Here is a 16,229-nt window from a genome sequence, read left to right on the forward strand (position 1 = left end):
TCAGGGCCAGCGCGCATCGGTGCGCTACTCACACAGCTTGTCGCCATATCTCAGGGCCAGCGCGCATGGGAGCATTACTCACACAGCGTGTCACCATATCTCAGGGCCAGAGCACTGCTCGTGTGCATGGGACCGCTACTCACACAGCTTGTCGCCATATCTCAGGGCCAGCGCGCATGGGAGCGCTACTCACACAGCTTGTCACCATATCTCAGGACCAGAGCGCTGCTCCCACGCATGGGACCGCTACTCACACAGCTTGTCGCCATATATCAGGGCCAGCGCGCATGGGAGCGCTACTCACGCAGCTTGTCGCCATATCTCAGGGCCAGCGCGCATCGGTGCGCTACTCACACAGCTTGTCGCCATATCTCAGGGCCAGCGCGCATGGGAGCATTACTCACACAGCGTGTCGCCAGAGCGCTGCTCTCACGCATGGGACTGCTACTCACACAGCGTGTCACCATATCTCAGGGCCAGAGCGCTGCTCGTGTACATGGGTGTGCTACTCACACAGCTTGTTGCCATATCTTAGGGCCAGAGCGCTGCTTGTGCGCATCGGTACGCTACTCACACAGCGTGTCACCATATCTCAGGGCCAGAGCACTGCTCGTGTGCATGGGACCGCTACTCACACAGCTTGTCGCCATATCTCAGGGCCAGCGCGCATGGGAGCGCTACTCACACAGCTTATGGCCATGTCAGGGCCAGAATGCTGCTCGCGCGCATGGGTGCACTACTCACACAGCTTGTCGCCATATCTTAGGGCCAGAGCGCTGCTTGCGTGCCTCGGTGCGCTACTCACAAAGCTTGTTGCCATATCTCAGGGCCAGAGTGCTGCTCGCGCTCATTGGAGCGCTACTCACACAGCTTGTCGCCATATCTCAGGGCCAGAGCGCGCGCTGCTCACACTCAGCAAAGTGTACACAAACACAGCGCGCTCTAGTTGGTCAGCAACGAGTAAGCCACCCGCTATGCTTTATGGTCCTTGAATGTACTTTCAGCTTTGCTTTTCCCATAATAAACTCAGGAAATGAGTGACAGAATGCAAAGGGAACAATAGGCCTGGGCGAACTGCTTTTGTCAGACAGCCGGGTTGGACTAGGATTTAAAAGTGTCAAAGGAAATGTTTTTCAAAGTTGCTACATATTAGACTTCGGTAGCTAATGCAGGAAGCGAGCCCAACCCCTCTAAGTAGAGTTCAGGGGGCTGCACATAATAAACAGCTAACATTTAAGAGGCTGAACATAGAAGGTCCAGAGCACAACTGCACTGCACCCTCTGCACCCTGTGAAAAAGGTTGTCAAAGAAATCACCTCACACGCTTTATGAATGTCAAAAAGAATGCTTTTATAGTAAATATTTTTTTTTTAGAAAAAAAGGGCACGGTTCCCAAAACATTTTTTGTCAAATGTAGAAAAATAGCATATCCCAAAAAAGACAACCAAATCCAAAAAAAAATATTCAATGTACAAACAAATCAAAGGGTCAACCAAGCACACCGGAGCACTTGTAGCCAACAAACACCCTATCGCCTATTTAATACATAAGTGCAAGGATTGCATTCTCTGCCCAGCGTGTTTCGGGACTGAGCCTCATCTTCAGGGCCATAATGTTATGTTATGTTAAAGGTACTAATATAGCACACCATCACCAACGGAATTGGTCCCCAGGTGCTCAGGCGGATCTGTAAACAGGAAGGAGGGCGGGTAGGGTTAGTCGGTGGAGGGGAGTAGGAGAGTCAGAGAGGTAGTGTTCCGTTTGGCGGCTTCAGCTCGGTATGCACCGAGTGCTGGGCTTTGGTGCAAGTATCGGATCGGGCGAGACCTCGTGTGCTGTAGGTGCTGTTTGTGCATTTTGAAGCAGTGTGGTAAAGTGCGTGCGGATTGCTGGGAGAGAAATGGTTGTGTGAGTTTTATGAGGGTTCAGTATGCAGAGATTTGAAGGTTGGGGTAGTGGGCTCTGTATCCTGATTCTGATACTTCTGGTTCCGTTTGAGCTGTATCCCTGTGCGTGCGGTTGTTGCTGATTCCTGATAGGCCGTCTCGCTGTGGTGTGTGATGGTGCGGCGCGGATCCAGCTGCATCCTAGTGAGCATTGTATGGTGTGATAGGTAGAGCTGAACCTTTCCTTCGGGTGTGGAACTGAGGTTGGTACTATCTATTCTCTTGATATCTAATGTGACAGTGGTCTGTTGCAGCTTGGAATGGTTTAGGGTCAGTGTGCTGTTGGCGTCCTAGTGCTTATGTCTTGGTCAGCCTGTGTATTCAGTCGTTAGTTTCCTCCTATCATGACTATCTTTCAGTTAGGTCTTTGTTTTTCCGTGGGGTGACTTCCTTAAGAGCTATTGTTTGGCTGTAGTTTGTGTGTGATGGTGCATTGTGCTTCCCGTGGTATCTTGATGAGCATTGTGCAATGTGAATGCTTATTTCTGTTTCTCACCCTCTGGTTTGGAGCTAATGGTACGAGTTCCCTATTCCCTTGCTAGGTTCCGAAAGAGAATCAGGTAAAGTACGAAGCGTAGAGAGATACCACCACAAGGTCATAAACGGAGAAGATTCAACCTTTCTTTCATTGTCAAAGCCTGTTCTCAAAGAAACGGACATAACTTTGATAAAGTCCACAGGTACATTCCTAGCACCGACCTCCGAAACACAGTCAACCTGCAAATTACCAAACAATACTCTCAGGCACACACTATGTAGAGGCAGCTCACAAATGTACTTGTGTGGCCCAGAAACCGCTGTCCAGTGGCAGGATAACGGAGAGTGTGCCCACTCTGTAGTTTATTTATTTATAGTTTTTATAATGCGCTACTCACCCATAGGCCTCAAAGCGCACCCCCCTTTTTATTATTTATTTATTTATTTATTTATTTATTGCATTTGGTTACACGCCCAAACCCTTACGTATCACGGCGAGGTTACATCTATTTAAAGGGTGCCTGCAGTTCACACAATGCTGTTGTACACATTAACATGCTTTCACCTAAACAAATGTAATGCATAACCCTAGTTAGCTGCTGATAATGCACTGTGTGTAAAAAAAAAAAAAAAGGGAGTAATGGGCTGAGAGTGTATCTCAGTAAAGGCTCTCAGCATGCAGCAGATGCTAATTCCTGCATGCAGCAGATGCTAATTCCTGTATGCAGCAGATGCTAATTCCTGCATGCAGCAGATGCTAATTGCTGCATCATGCTGACAAACAACTAACATTTAACATTTGTTATGAATGAGGAAGAACATACTGCAAGGTTTATAACAAAGGTCTTACTTGAAAGGAATACATGGATGAGATGAGATGGATGGGAAGGGGCAGGGTGACTGGGGTAGGGGATTAAAGTGGAAGAAAAGCATCTACCCCATGAAAAAGGGCCCCCCGCGAAATCTTCAGAGTTCCCTGTAGGCCAGTTCACCACTGCCTGAATGACGGAGTCGACTGATGAATTTTTAAACTGGAGGGATGTAATTATTTTCCCTGAATTAGCCTGAATGATAATTTAAGGTGGTTGAGAGCAGTTTGTGGCCGGCAACATAGCTGCACCTGGCATTGGTTCCAAGTTACCCAGGGGCGTTCCCTGCCCCGATACCCGCTGCACAGGATGGTGATCCTTGGGACCGACTGATCTCCTTGAGGGAGATGTAATGAGCGGACCAGCTTGGTTCTGCTGTACTCCAGTGTTGGGAGCACAGAGATCGAAAGACGCGACTCTTCATGGCCGAACCCTGAGGGATGAAGACGGTGGTAAATCAGCCACTGGACTTGGGAGAAATGCATGGGGAGCGTGGTGACAGCAACAGGCCCGGACTGGCCCATAGGGCAATAGGACAATGCCCAACCAAAAACACAAAATGCTAGTGAAGGCCAGTTTTTTTGGTCAAAGTGGGCCTCTTCTTTGGGCCAGTATGATGACTTACTTCATCATGCGGCTAATAGTTTTGACCAGTGTTACTGAATACATTTTCTATAAAATAATATGATATGGTATGGTATGGCATTTGTAACGCACCTATATACAAGTGTTTCAATGCACAACAAGGCAAGGAAGGGGGAACAGAGGAAGGACAGAAACAACGATCTTACTAGGCCAAGTGACATTGTGATCGCGCTAGTGGAGGGAAGGGGGGAGGGGAAAAGTGCCAGGAGAAAAGGGAAGGGGCAGTGCTGTACATGGGATCAAAACAATAACAAAGGGTTGCCGGGAGGCAGTGCAGGTGTGCAATTGAGCAGGTAGGGACCTGGGCCCGAAATAAGAGGGTAGGCAGGTGACCAGTGCAGTATCAGACAGGAAATCAGAAGGGGAGAGGAAGAGAGAAGGCAGAGCAAAGAGGAAGGTCTTGAGGTGCTTCCGGAACCAGAGATGGTTCTCTTCCAGTTTCAGAGAGGTAGGGAGGCTGTTCCACAGGGAGGCCCCAGCTGAAGAAAGAGCTCTACCACCAACTCGTGGCATGGAGAAGCGACTGACCCTGCGTGAGTTGGTGGTGGAGGAGAGAAAATGCACAATTTGCATCACATTTGATTAAAATCTTCCCCCTTCGGTACTACTCAAAGGGTCTGTCTCAAAAGGAATAAATAGCTATTTGCAATGGTCAGACACTTTTTCATTGGTGCCCGACACAATTTGATGCCCCAGTCCGAGCAGTAGGAAAGCTGACAGTCACTGCATTGCAGTGTTTAGGAGCCGTCTGACTGCTTACGCTGGTGTGAGATTCAGCAATTGGAGCAAGTCAAAGCAACGGCCCAGTGCAATGTGAAAAACGGTAACGCCCCTCTTTCAGCCTCCCACTCTCATCTTTCCCACCCCCCAATACCAATGTCACCAATTTTTAAACATTGTTCCAGGAGTCCCGGGCTCAAAACGCAGCAGCAGCAGGGCCATCATGCCTTACAATGGAGAGCCACAACCATGGCTTTCCCCCTCTCCCCATCAAGGGGAAGATTTGTGCTATGGAGGGAGTTGTTTCCAGCCACCTGCAAGAAAATTAAGTACGAAAAATACAAGTAGCAGAATCCTTAGAGTCAATTAACTCGCCACACCTGAGAAGGAAATGAAGACATGCCTGAAAAAGCAAAGAAACACAGCCCTCCTGAAGATTGATGGAGTCATGAAAACGTGCGTTTGGAGGAGAAGCTAATGCAGGAAAACTTGACTGGCAACAGAGTGCCTGCCTTGTCACCAATTTGTAAACATTGTTCCAGGAGTCCCTGGCTCAAAAGGCAGCAGCAGCAGGGCCATCATGCCTTACAATGGAGAGCCACAACCATGGCTTTCCCCTCCCCCCATCAAGGGGAAGATTTGTGCTATGGAGGCAGTTGTTTCCAGCCACCTACAAGAAAAATTAAGAACGAAAAATACAAGTACCAGAATCCTTAGAGTCAAATAACTTGCCACACCTGAAAAGGAAATGAAGACACGCCTGAAAAAGCAAAGAAACACAGCCTCCCTGAAGATTGATGGAGTCATGAAAACATGCGTTTGGAGGAGAAGCTAATGCAGGAAAACCTGACTGGCAACAAAGCGCCTGCCTTGTCACCAATTTTTAAACACCACCCCCCAATGCCAATTACGCCTCAAAACATATATGTATATATATATATATATATATAAAAGATATATTTTGTCAAAGTGAATCAAAACAAAGTAATTAACTTCGATAAGACAATGGTTTATGCCTGGCAGTTCCCTGGAGTGGGTGGCTGATCAAAGGGGCCTGCCATGACTGCTGTTGCGACTCTCCGAGGGCTGTTTGGTTGACTGTGGCAGGAACGATCGAGGGAAAAATGATTGTTTGCACCCTGTTCTCGGCCATGGTGAGTGCCAATGAAGGACAAGCACCATCTACATCTCACTCGGTTATGCCCTGATGTTTGCATGTTGTCTCGCCGGATATGTTTATGTTTCACATGCAAACATGGACAGGGTGGAGTGTTCCCCTATAGCGGTTGAAATGCACCTGCAAACCATGGACTGCCATATAGGGTAGCCCCAGAAATATTATTCCATAAATAGACACGCCAAGTATGTTCAGCCTATTTATCTACCACGATTGTCCGGGCATGCTCTTATGCCCCTCATGCACCCAACACAACTCAAGCTCAGTACTCCAAAAATGCCTTGGAATCTTCTTACATTTATTAGCTCAACACTGTCACGGTTTATTATGGGGTCACTCTCAACCCAGCAAGTGCCTTTCCCACCAAGCAAGGTGACACACAATAGAGCGCTTGTATTTCAGATTCAATTTGGTGAGGCCTCCAACCCGTCTCGCACCCAACCCAAACAAATACCATGTGTCACCAGTGGACTAGGAACCAGGCCGGTGTATAGTAAGAATATATATTTATTTATTTATTTAATCAAGGTTTGACGAATAGACTAACATCAGCCACCAACACCCAATATCACAACAAGAAGTCTATTCTTCAAACAACACAGATGAAATTTTGATGCCTGCAATAACAATTTACAACAGATTTGATTTCACTTTAACCAACAATAACATTCACAATACAATACAGGGTCCACAGGAATTACTTAATTTGAAAGAATACTTTTCTCTCAGCAACCCTCAACCCCAGGCCTCAATTTAATATGACCCCTTTGATTGAAAGGCACGGTGCAGGGAGTGAGTGCCAAATGAAAAATCGTTTTGCTGCTGATTTAAAAAGGTGCTGTTTGAGAAGGGAATTCAATGGGAAAAACGTTTTGGGCTTGTTACTGGAAATGCAGTATTAGGGAAAGGAACACAATGGGAAAAAACGGTTTGAAACTTTGATCTAAAAGGCAATGTTGGTAAAAAGGAACTCAAATGATAATCGTTTTTCCACGCACATAAAAAGAAAAGGCAGGTCATGAAAGTTTGAGGTCAGAGAAAAATGAAAACAAAAGAAAAGCTTTGTTTCATAACACACATGCAGATGAGATACAATACTTTGTAATTCTGGTTTAAAATAAATGGGGATTTCGTTTCACACCCTCCACACTGACTTGAAAGGTGATGTTTTATGGATTAATTCTTTTTGGGATTATGGGCCCTCCTCCCCCCCTTTCTACGTGGAAGTCAAGGATTTCAGAAATTATCAACCAAGTCTTTATGGGCTATACCGGCTCTCACACACTGGGCATGAGCTTTTGTTAGTTTCAAATTCTAACAACAATCATCCCATGATTTTCTAAATGGGAATTAATTGAATTACTTTAATCAAATGGGCTAAGGATTTACACAGCTTCCCCCATCCCCACACTTCAATGGAAAGGAGTAAGGCTGGCTGCTCCCAACACAATGAAAGTTAAACAGAGAGGTGGTTTTCTATGGGGAAATAAGTTTGAGTGAGATTTAATAAATAGTGCGAAGGGTCTATGCAGCTTCACCCCATCCCCCGACCCACTAATGGAGACTGATAAAGGCAGGGGGCTCCCTATACAACTGATGGCTTTGGGATATCTACTTACATGGGAGGCTTTGGTCAGGGAAAACAGCACGGCTCCTCTGAGGACAGCACAGGTCTGGTCAAGGGCTTTCAGTCACGAATTTCCTCCTGCATCCAGACTCCTACTGTTCCTCTGCTTTGGGTCTGAGCTAGCTCCTCTATTCCCAGTCACTGTCTCCAATGCAAGAATTGATGCCTCTCTGCTAGTTGTTCCTCGCAAGAGTACAGCAACAGCTCTCTCCCAGAATAATTCACAAAAAGCCCAGTTCTGATACAAACCTGCCCTCTTATAGGGCTAGTGACACTGCAACATGGTCATAATTCCCGTGGCCAGGATTGGCTAGCTTGCTCCCTTCACCTCCCCCACCAAACCCCCTGGCCCCTGATAGGACCTGGAGTTGAGAGATATGTATGATGTAGGCTGAAGGAGGAGAATAGATTCGTCATTTGAAATTGACAAGGATTTGTGCATCTTTTGTTCATAAAAATCTCATACAGTAATAACTCCCTAGGTCTTTCAAATAACCCCATTATGATATATATATATATTTTTATATATAAAATTTAGAACCTATATATATATACATATATATATATAGGTTCTAAATTTTACAGTGAATCAGACCATACTGATTTTACTTTGCCACGCCCTTCCTGAGTGGAGCCACTAGGCCTCAATACAAGTTTGCCAGTCCGCAAACTACGGTACCGGTGAGCTTACTGGTACCGTAGTTCCCTGACCAGCAAACTACAAGTTGTGCTCGCGGGTGCCTTTCTGCTCGCCAGGTCGGACAAGACGGGCAGAGCAGCCCCTGTGAGCACAGCATGTCGGATTTTAGCGGTGCCAGTGCATCCAACCTCCCCATTCCCATTGAGCCCTATGGGGGGAATTTTGTTTTTACAGGGTCCAATGGGCTTTTTCTCCTGTTTAATGTGAATCTATGGAACACCCGCTGCTCCTTTTATTAAAGATAAACTGTATTCAATGTTCAATCAATGGCAGGGCATAACATGGACACTGTAGGTTTCATTTTTCTCAAGACATATAATCAGCCATCTGGTTTATCTATGTTTATCATAACACGTTCTTCTGCTGAGCCTCAAAGCCTTGATCAGTGCTTAATGTACAGTTTATGGGAAGCTTGACCTCAAGGTTATTTCTGCAGGACATCTTATCTGCAACTAATTGACAAACAGACATTCTTCTTGGTGGTGCCAGCTCCAACAGGTCTGGAATTCAGATTTCAAAGGGTCTTTGTTCAGAACAAAACACACTTTTTATGGGGAACCTGACCTGAAGGTTGTGTCTACTGGTTGCGTTATCAGCAATTCACTACAAATACGATCTCTAGCTTTGTATTTATACTGACTTACATGCTGGTTGCCTTGGTGAAACCAGCCCTCAAAGGTCAGGGTCACTATTGTAGATACCCAGCAGCTCAGTGGAGGAAAACAACAGCAGCCATTTACCTGCATGGTCCTAAAGGAATAATATTTCCCATTGGCACTGCATGTTTAAAATGTTGCATTTCAGATTACATTTAGGCCTGATGTTCATAAATGTAATTTTTCTTTACATACTGTATGAACAGAAATAAGTTCACATTCTCCACACAGATAGTCCACAGTTGCATAAGGAAGCAGTATTCAAATCTACACCAAACAAAACAGGCCATTCTTTGTTCATGCTGTCATTTTATATGATGTACTTAATGTTCCTTTCTTTATGCTGAATTAACTCTTCCCTTAATTGTATTTCTTAAATTTCAGGTATCATTCCTCCTTTTTAGCTTCCAATTGCACAACTATTTCTATTCCTCCCATGTGTTCTGCTGCAGTTTTTAATCATCTGTCCATGTGTAATGTCTTTCTTTAATGGAACAGTTGCTCCAACTAGGCCTTTCTCCACTTGCGCACTTGTCAATTTTAATAGAGTGTAAAGAGGCCCATTTCTTTCCATGTCACTTGGCCTTAAGTCCGAAAAAGAAGTGTTTTGGGACTGGCCTGCATTTTCCAATGGATAGCATCAGTCAGCTTCACTCTTAAATACTGTCCTGGACTCTATATTTTAGATTTTCAGGGGATATATTTTACCCCACAACACATACTCTTCTGTGTTGCCCCTCATTAAAGCTAGCCCATACATGTAATGGACGAAGATACATCTATAATAAAACAGTGTTTAGTTCTGCCTAACACCTCCCTTCCCACTTTCCCGCCTCTCACTTCACTCTCTCTCATGCTATTCATATCAGTAGACTAAGGTCTTGTGACCCTGGGTGGGGCCACAAAACATCTCAGACAAAGATTCATCTCGTTGAAACTATATGTCATGTTTCATTGCAGTGTAATAGTGAAGCAACATAACATGCACAAACCTGAGAGAACCTGACCCAGGAGCCTGGGAATGGCTTAGCGATGGCTCAGAGAAGGATGGAATTGGCATGGGCTGGGTTGAAAGAGCTGGTGAATCATAAGGGGTCAATGGTGGAGGCTATGATCCTAATAGACAGGAAATTGGAACATACTTCTAACATTCCTAAGCCAGCCAGATTTAGGGTAATAGTGGTCCATGCAGTGATACCTAGTAATAGTTTGGACTGCACCATGCACATTCTGCTGGATGCCGATATAGGCTGCTTGGATGATGAAGGCCCTGTTTCTATTCCAAGGGAATTTTGCTTGGCCTCACATAGAGGCCTTAAGTGGAGAAGTAATTGGGAACACACATGGAGGGACAGTAGGGTATGGTTTCATAGTTTTTAGGGACTACGATTCTTGTGAGCTACTCCTGAGGAAAGTGGCTATTCGTGTAGATGAGTATGAGGGCATATGTAGTGTCCAGTGCCTCTGATGCTATCAAATGAGACCAAAAGACGCACATTCACTGATCATGATGAGGTCTCAGGACTTCTGGAGAGTTGCTGACCTCCCTTGGGTCACTAGAGAGAAGGGAGATCCCAGTGTAAAGACTGGAGGGGGTGTCTGTACTCCTGCTCTCTATATGGCAGAGGAGAGGCACAGAGGACCCCAGCCAAGATTCTCTATTTGGTAAAACGTGGGCTAGCAATCAAGACCTAGCACTCAGGAGGTGTTGCAGGCTGGTTCCTAAGTACAGTGTAGTCCCCAAGCACCCACAAAGGAATGTCCAAACACTGTATTAGTGAAAAAACAGTTCTTTATATAATTAAGGTTCAAGTTTATATACACAATCACTATAACTCACTGTGCTCATTTAATCTACAATGGCAATTATATACACCGTTCTACGTGGTACCACAATTACTATTAGATTTCATTAAAGTGCATCAACTGTACTTAGTGTAAATGTCACACAAATCAACTAATAAAGTGAACCAACAATAGATATAGGAGGTAGTTGGTTAGAACAATAGGCAGAATACTGGGTCCCTACCGACCAGACACAGTTCTGAGTGGAAATCCCCCCACCTTGGCAACCTGTAAATAAAGATACAACACAAGCCCAGTCCATATATTCTTCAATGAGTCTTATTTCCTTCTAAAAATGTTTCTACCACCCCAATGTACCTGGAAAAGCAGAGTTCTTCGATGAGGCATCGATGAATCTTTCTTGAGTGACTGCCTTTAAGGCAGGATCCACGGATTGTCGATAGTCCGTGAAGAAGGTGAACTTGGCGTTGATGGTTCTCAATGGAAAGTTCAATGGCGTTGAGGCAGCAGCTTCTGTCGTGGCGGTGCTTGTCGACGATTGGTCGTGGACGTCCTGCAAAGACAAGGCGTGCGGTGCACCTCAATGACAATGGTTCGTAGCCACAAAGAGTCTATGAAGAACTTTGGCCCAGCAAGGGCGTCGAATTGTCCGGCATCTCTGCGGTCTTCAGGTGATGGGAAACCCACTGGCGGGTGCTCCTCGGCGTGTCAGAAGCCTCGACTTTCTCTGGTAGGACAAAGCAGTCGACGGTGCAGGCGAGAGCATCCTTGGTTTCAAAGTGTCTTAATCAATGGAGCATTGCGGCTCCGGTCGTCGGCGGCACGGCGTCAAGCGGTCCCCACTTCTGGGCAGCACAGCTTTAACGGGCCTCCAGCGGTTATAGCAAACGTGCAAACCCTGGTTGACGACAGTAGATGGAATGTCCGGTGCTTCTCTTCGTTCTCCTCGGCGGTCTCGGTCTCCGGTCGGCAGCCTGATGAGGGTCTGACTTCCTGGGAGCTTCAGCGAAGGTTAGCGGTGCACAATGTTCCCTCGTAGCTCGGGAAGAGGTCTCCTAATCAGGCCCTCTCTCGAATCAGTCCTCGACAAACTCGACAGCATTCGGATCAGTTCGAAGCAAATGCAGCAGCAAGTCTTCTTCTTCAAGCTGGGCTTCAAGGATAAGCATCAAGTATCAAGTTTAGCTTCTGAACAAATTCTAGCAGTGAGAGCCCCCCAGATATACTGTTGATCTCCCATTCACTTTGCTGGGTCACACTCAGGCAACCAATCATTCAGAAGGGCATTCAGGCAGTCAGCCAGCCAATATGACTTGCAGTGCATTCAGGCCATTCTTCTCCATCCAGACACTCACAACACCGGATGTGGATTCGGACAAGTATCGCGTCATTCAGCCCTCCACACTGCATTCATACCAGTTTCGGGCAGGGCTGTCTCAGTCATTGTGTCAACCACCAGATACTAGACACCCACAACATAGGATGCATATTCGTCACACACTCAATTCACCCAGGTCCCATCCCACGGGCATACCCACAACATTCAGTCATTGGGAAGGCTCCAGCCAGTCTGGCCTGGACTTCCCCACAACACCATATATGGAACTTCCACCCAACAGCCTGTCAGGGGGAAGGGACAGATTCAGAGTTTCACAGGATTTCGTGAAAAATAAGGTAACAGGCGATAGAAAGCAAGAGGCCACAGGGGCCATCTTGTTTCCTATCAGGAATCAACTGATTCCAATGGCAGGGCCTGGGTATCCCAAAATGGATGACACTGAGAGCAACTGTCAATTTCAGCATGGAGCTGCCACCAGCCCATACCCTGCTCTGTGGGCCACACATAGGTGTCCAAAAACATACACATACACTAGGAGTACAGGGTTGTACTCCCACCCATGGGTGTCATAAGGGTATCCCAAGGGTCTGTTCACTAAATCAAAAAGAGGAAGAGCCGCACCACCAGGAGTCCCACGTGAACCTCTGTGCGGAAAACAAGACAGAACATACATGATAAAGCAATAAAGGACAAGGATAATGAGGCCTTGTCCCACCAATGCATTTCCAGCATCACACCCCGTCACGGCCCTAGGCAGACCAACAGCTACTAGTTGAAGAATGTGGCCCAATTACTGATTAGAAATAGTGAGTGTAGGGGTTGGAGGTAGAGGGAGTTTGATGTTTGGTTATACCATACTTTGGTCATGGGTCATTTCACACTCTCCCCCTTTTCTTCCCTCTTCTTTTCTTTCTTATTTCCTCTCTTCAGTTTGTTCTGGACCATGCAGACGCAAATGATATAGAGCCGCAGCATGGTTTAAGGTCATTAGCTCCTCAGCTCGATGTAGGACACGCGGAACAATGCAGACTACAATTTAGCACACACATCCTACTGGATACCTCAACAGTCTTTGACAACATCAGCCATGAACATCTTCAAAGGAAGCTAGATTACTTCATCTCTCACCGGAGAACCAGAACCACCATAGTAGCTCCATACAGATCCCAGCCACACCTACTAACCTGTGAAGTACCCATGGAGTCCATCCTTTCACCTCATCTGGTCAACATTAACATGACTCCCATCCTGGACCTTATCATGCTCAATGATGCAGATGACGCACCGAAAATCTGCAAACTCAAAAACAACAGTGCAACAGTCACCAGATGTAAAAACATGGCTTGCTTTGTTGGACACTTGGATTGACAACAAGCAGACTAATGGTGAACACCACCAAAACAGACCTCGTGATGTCCAATGCAGCTGCTTCAAAGACCACCTCAGTCACTTGGCCTGACGAGATCGGAAAATGCCCGGTACCATCATCCTCAGTAAATAACCTTTGAACCGCAATGGACAGTGGAATCAGGCTAGAACCACAGATGAGGGCCATTGCCAGAAGTGGCACTTTCCAACTCCCTACTCTACGATGCATCTGTCGTTTATCTACAGCATGGCCATGATATCACTAGCTCTATCAAGACTAGACGATTCAAACAGACTCGATCTTGGCCTCCCAGAATAACTCATGGGAAAACATCAGAGAGTCCAAAATGCAGCAGTCAGAATACTCCTTTTGAATTATAATTATAATTGTTCTTTTATAACACGCTTAATACCGGGAGCCAGTTTCTAAGCACAAGACCAGGATTCAAACCTGTGTTGCTATGTGTTGTCTTGCTTCCAAGACAAACGTGTTTCCCCTGAGCTATCTTCCCGGCCAATGTATGAAACAGTTCAAACACATTACCCAGAAGCTACACACTCTCCATTGGCTCACCATCAAGAAAAGAATACACTTCAAAACCCTCTGCATCGCCCTCCACACTTACTGTGGGAAGGGCCCAGTTTCTGTCATAAGAAAGATACAGCACTACACACCTTAGAGGGTTCTAAGGTTCCCTAATGCCGCTTCAGCAGGAAAAGACAGGGAAGATCGCCATTCTTGCTACTGGCCACCAACTCTAGAACTCACTTGCTAAGCAAATTTGCATGGTAGAATACCATTGGACTTTCAGGAAACAGCTCAAGACGTGGCTCTTCGAATAAATGCTACAACCATATATCCACAGCTGAGAAAGGAGTGGGTCTGCTAGAGGTCCCATCTACAGAGCACAACTCGTGTACCTTTGTCTGAAAGCTTATTCCCCGTAATTCAAACGTGAATCCCCTTGCTCACTGTGCCTTTGATAGGCTCAGCTTCACCTCACTGATGAGGCTCAACAAGGCCGAAACACTTGTTCAGAGGAGCATTGCATAGTATTGCAGTGCTGGACTGGCCTTGTGGGTGGGACCAGCCTGATATGCAAATGGGTATTTCGCCCCAATGATTTATGTGATTTATGTCAGCATTTCTAGTCCCTCTGCTCTACATCCAGGCCTCCACCCTTTGGATCTAACACCAGGGAAAATAAAGCACTGGAAGCCTAAAGCTTCGGAGCCCTTGGTGTGCATATGCTTATTATGCAATATATTTGCACATGCTTTGGGCCAGGAAAACATGAAGGGGCTGAAAAGTGAGAAAGTGGCACAAGCCCATCTAGTCAGCATTCCTTCTGGCACATGCTCATGCCCCGACCTTTGGGCATGTGTGGCATTGGGGATCCCTGCAGGCAGAGGCTGGCTCCTGTGCCCATCTCTGCGCCCGCTGTTGGGCCTGCTGGTGCCTCCATACTGCTTGGAATGGTTGACAAGGTGTTGCCTATCCACCATGATGGTGGGCTGCCCCTGCTGGCATGGGGTGACTTGTGAGCTCTAAATGTAGTGATTGGCATCGCTCACCAGCGTGGTGGTACTATACATACGAATGGATTAATTACTAACATCCATGGGTTCTCTACTCGCACTGCAGGGGGCGCGTCGCACAATTAGCGGGCACCTATTCACATCCATAGAGTTACTACTCAGACCGGAAGTTGCACTTTTTACAAAATGAGATGGGGCATAACATTCAGAGTGCAGAAGTGCATTCATTGCCAGGCATAGGTGACGCTCAGTGTTGCTATTCAGCCCTAGCTACTCCGCTCACAATCAGATCCTTGATACTCACATGCCATCCAGTGGCAGTACTCACATCTAAACATCCATTGTGCGCCCTTCTGTTTCCTCCCCTTTACCTCCTCACGACCCCTGACATGCATCTGCCTGAGTGCAGCAGTTACCCAATGGGACAGTATTATGCAGCACATGCCCTCTTACCCAATGGGTCTAGCGCAACAGCTTAAATGCCCGCTTCAGATAGGTGGCACGCTTGCAGTTCACATGTTCGAATCCCAGCAGGGGTGACTCAGCCTTTCATCCTACTGAAGTTGAGGGCAAGGAGGCTGTGGAGTGGAGGGGGGCTTTTACTCGTGCCTCATTCCCTGGTTCTCACAGGGCTTTTATTTTTGTATTACTTGAGGAGAGCATACCCCCACCCCTTATGTGTAAAGCTGCCAACTCCACTCTACATGTGTTCTGTTCCTCCAACTTAGTGGCATAGACCACTGTAAAAAAACACAGAGGGGTGTGAGTGGAACCCAGGCATCCGAAAGGAGTTGAGGCGAGGGATGACACAGAGGGTCCAGGCCAGGGTGGGCCTGAGCAAGAAGAGAGTGAAGTGTCAATTGAAGTGCATGCTTGGATTCTTAGTCCCAAGACCAAGAGATCAGCTCAAAACGAGTGAGGGGGCATTTGAGGTGCATGCTGGTACATGTGGTCCAAATATCCAGCAGCCTCCCAAGACAGACTAAGAGAGCAAAAGAGTTACTTCAAGTACATGCTTGTTAATGTGGCCTAAAGTTAAACAAGAGCCTAAGAAGTACTGAAAGGGCAGATAGCGATTTGGCGTTGCCGGCTGTTACACAAGGTTCTAAGACCAGAGGATAATCTAAGAAAGACTGAACGAGCAAAGGATCAATACTGGACTTAATTTGATTTGAGTTTAAAAAGAACTGAAAGAGTGAAGAGTAATTTGCAGATGCACGATGGGACATGTGGTCCAATATTCTAAGAAACACCTTTTCATCCAAAATGTATGCTAAGTGCATTCTTGGCAGACTGAAAGAGTGGGTGACAGAGAACAACATCTTGCAGTCATCACAGGCAGGCTTCCGGCAAGGTTTCA

Source organism: Ambystoma mexicanum, chromosome 1p (genome assembly GCF_040938575.1).
Source record: "Ambystoma mexicanum isolate Mex_15411 chromosome 1p, UKY_AmexF1_1, whole genome shotgun sequence".
NCBI classification, from domain to species: domain Eukaryota; kingdom Metazoa; phylum Chordata; class Amphibia; order Caudata; family Ambystomatidae; genus Ambystoma; species Ambystoma mexicanum.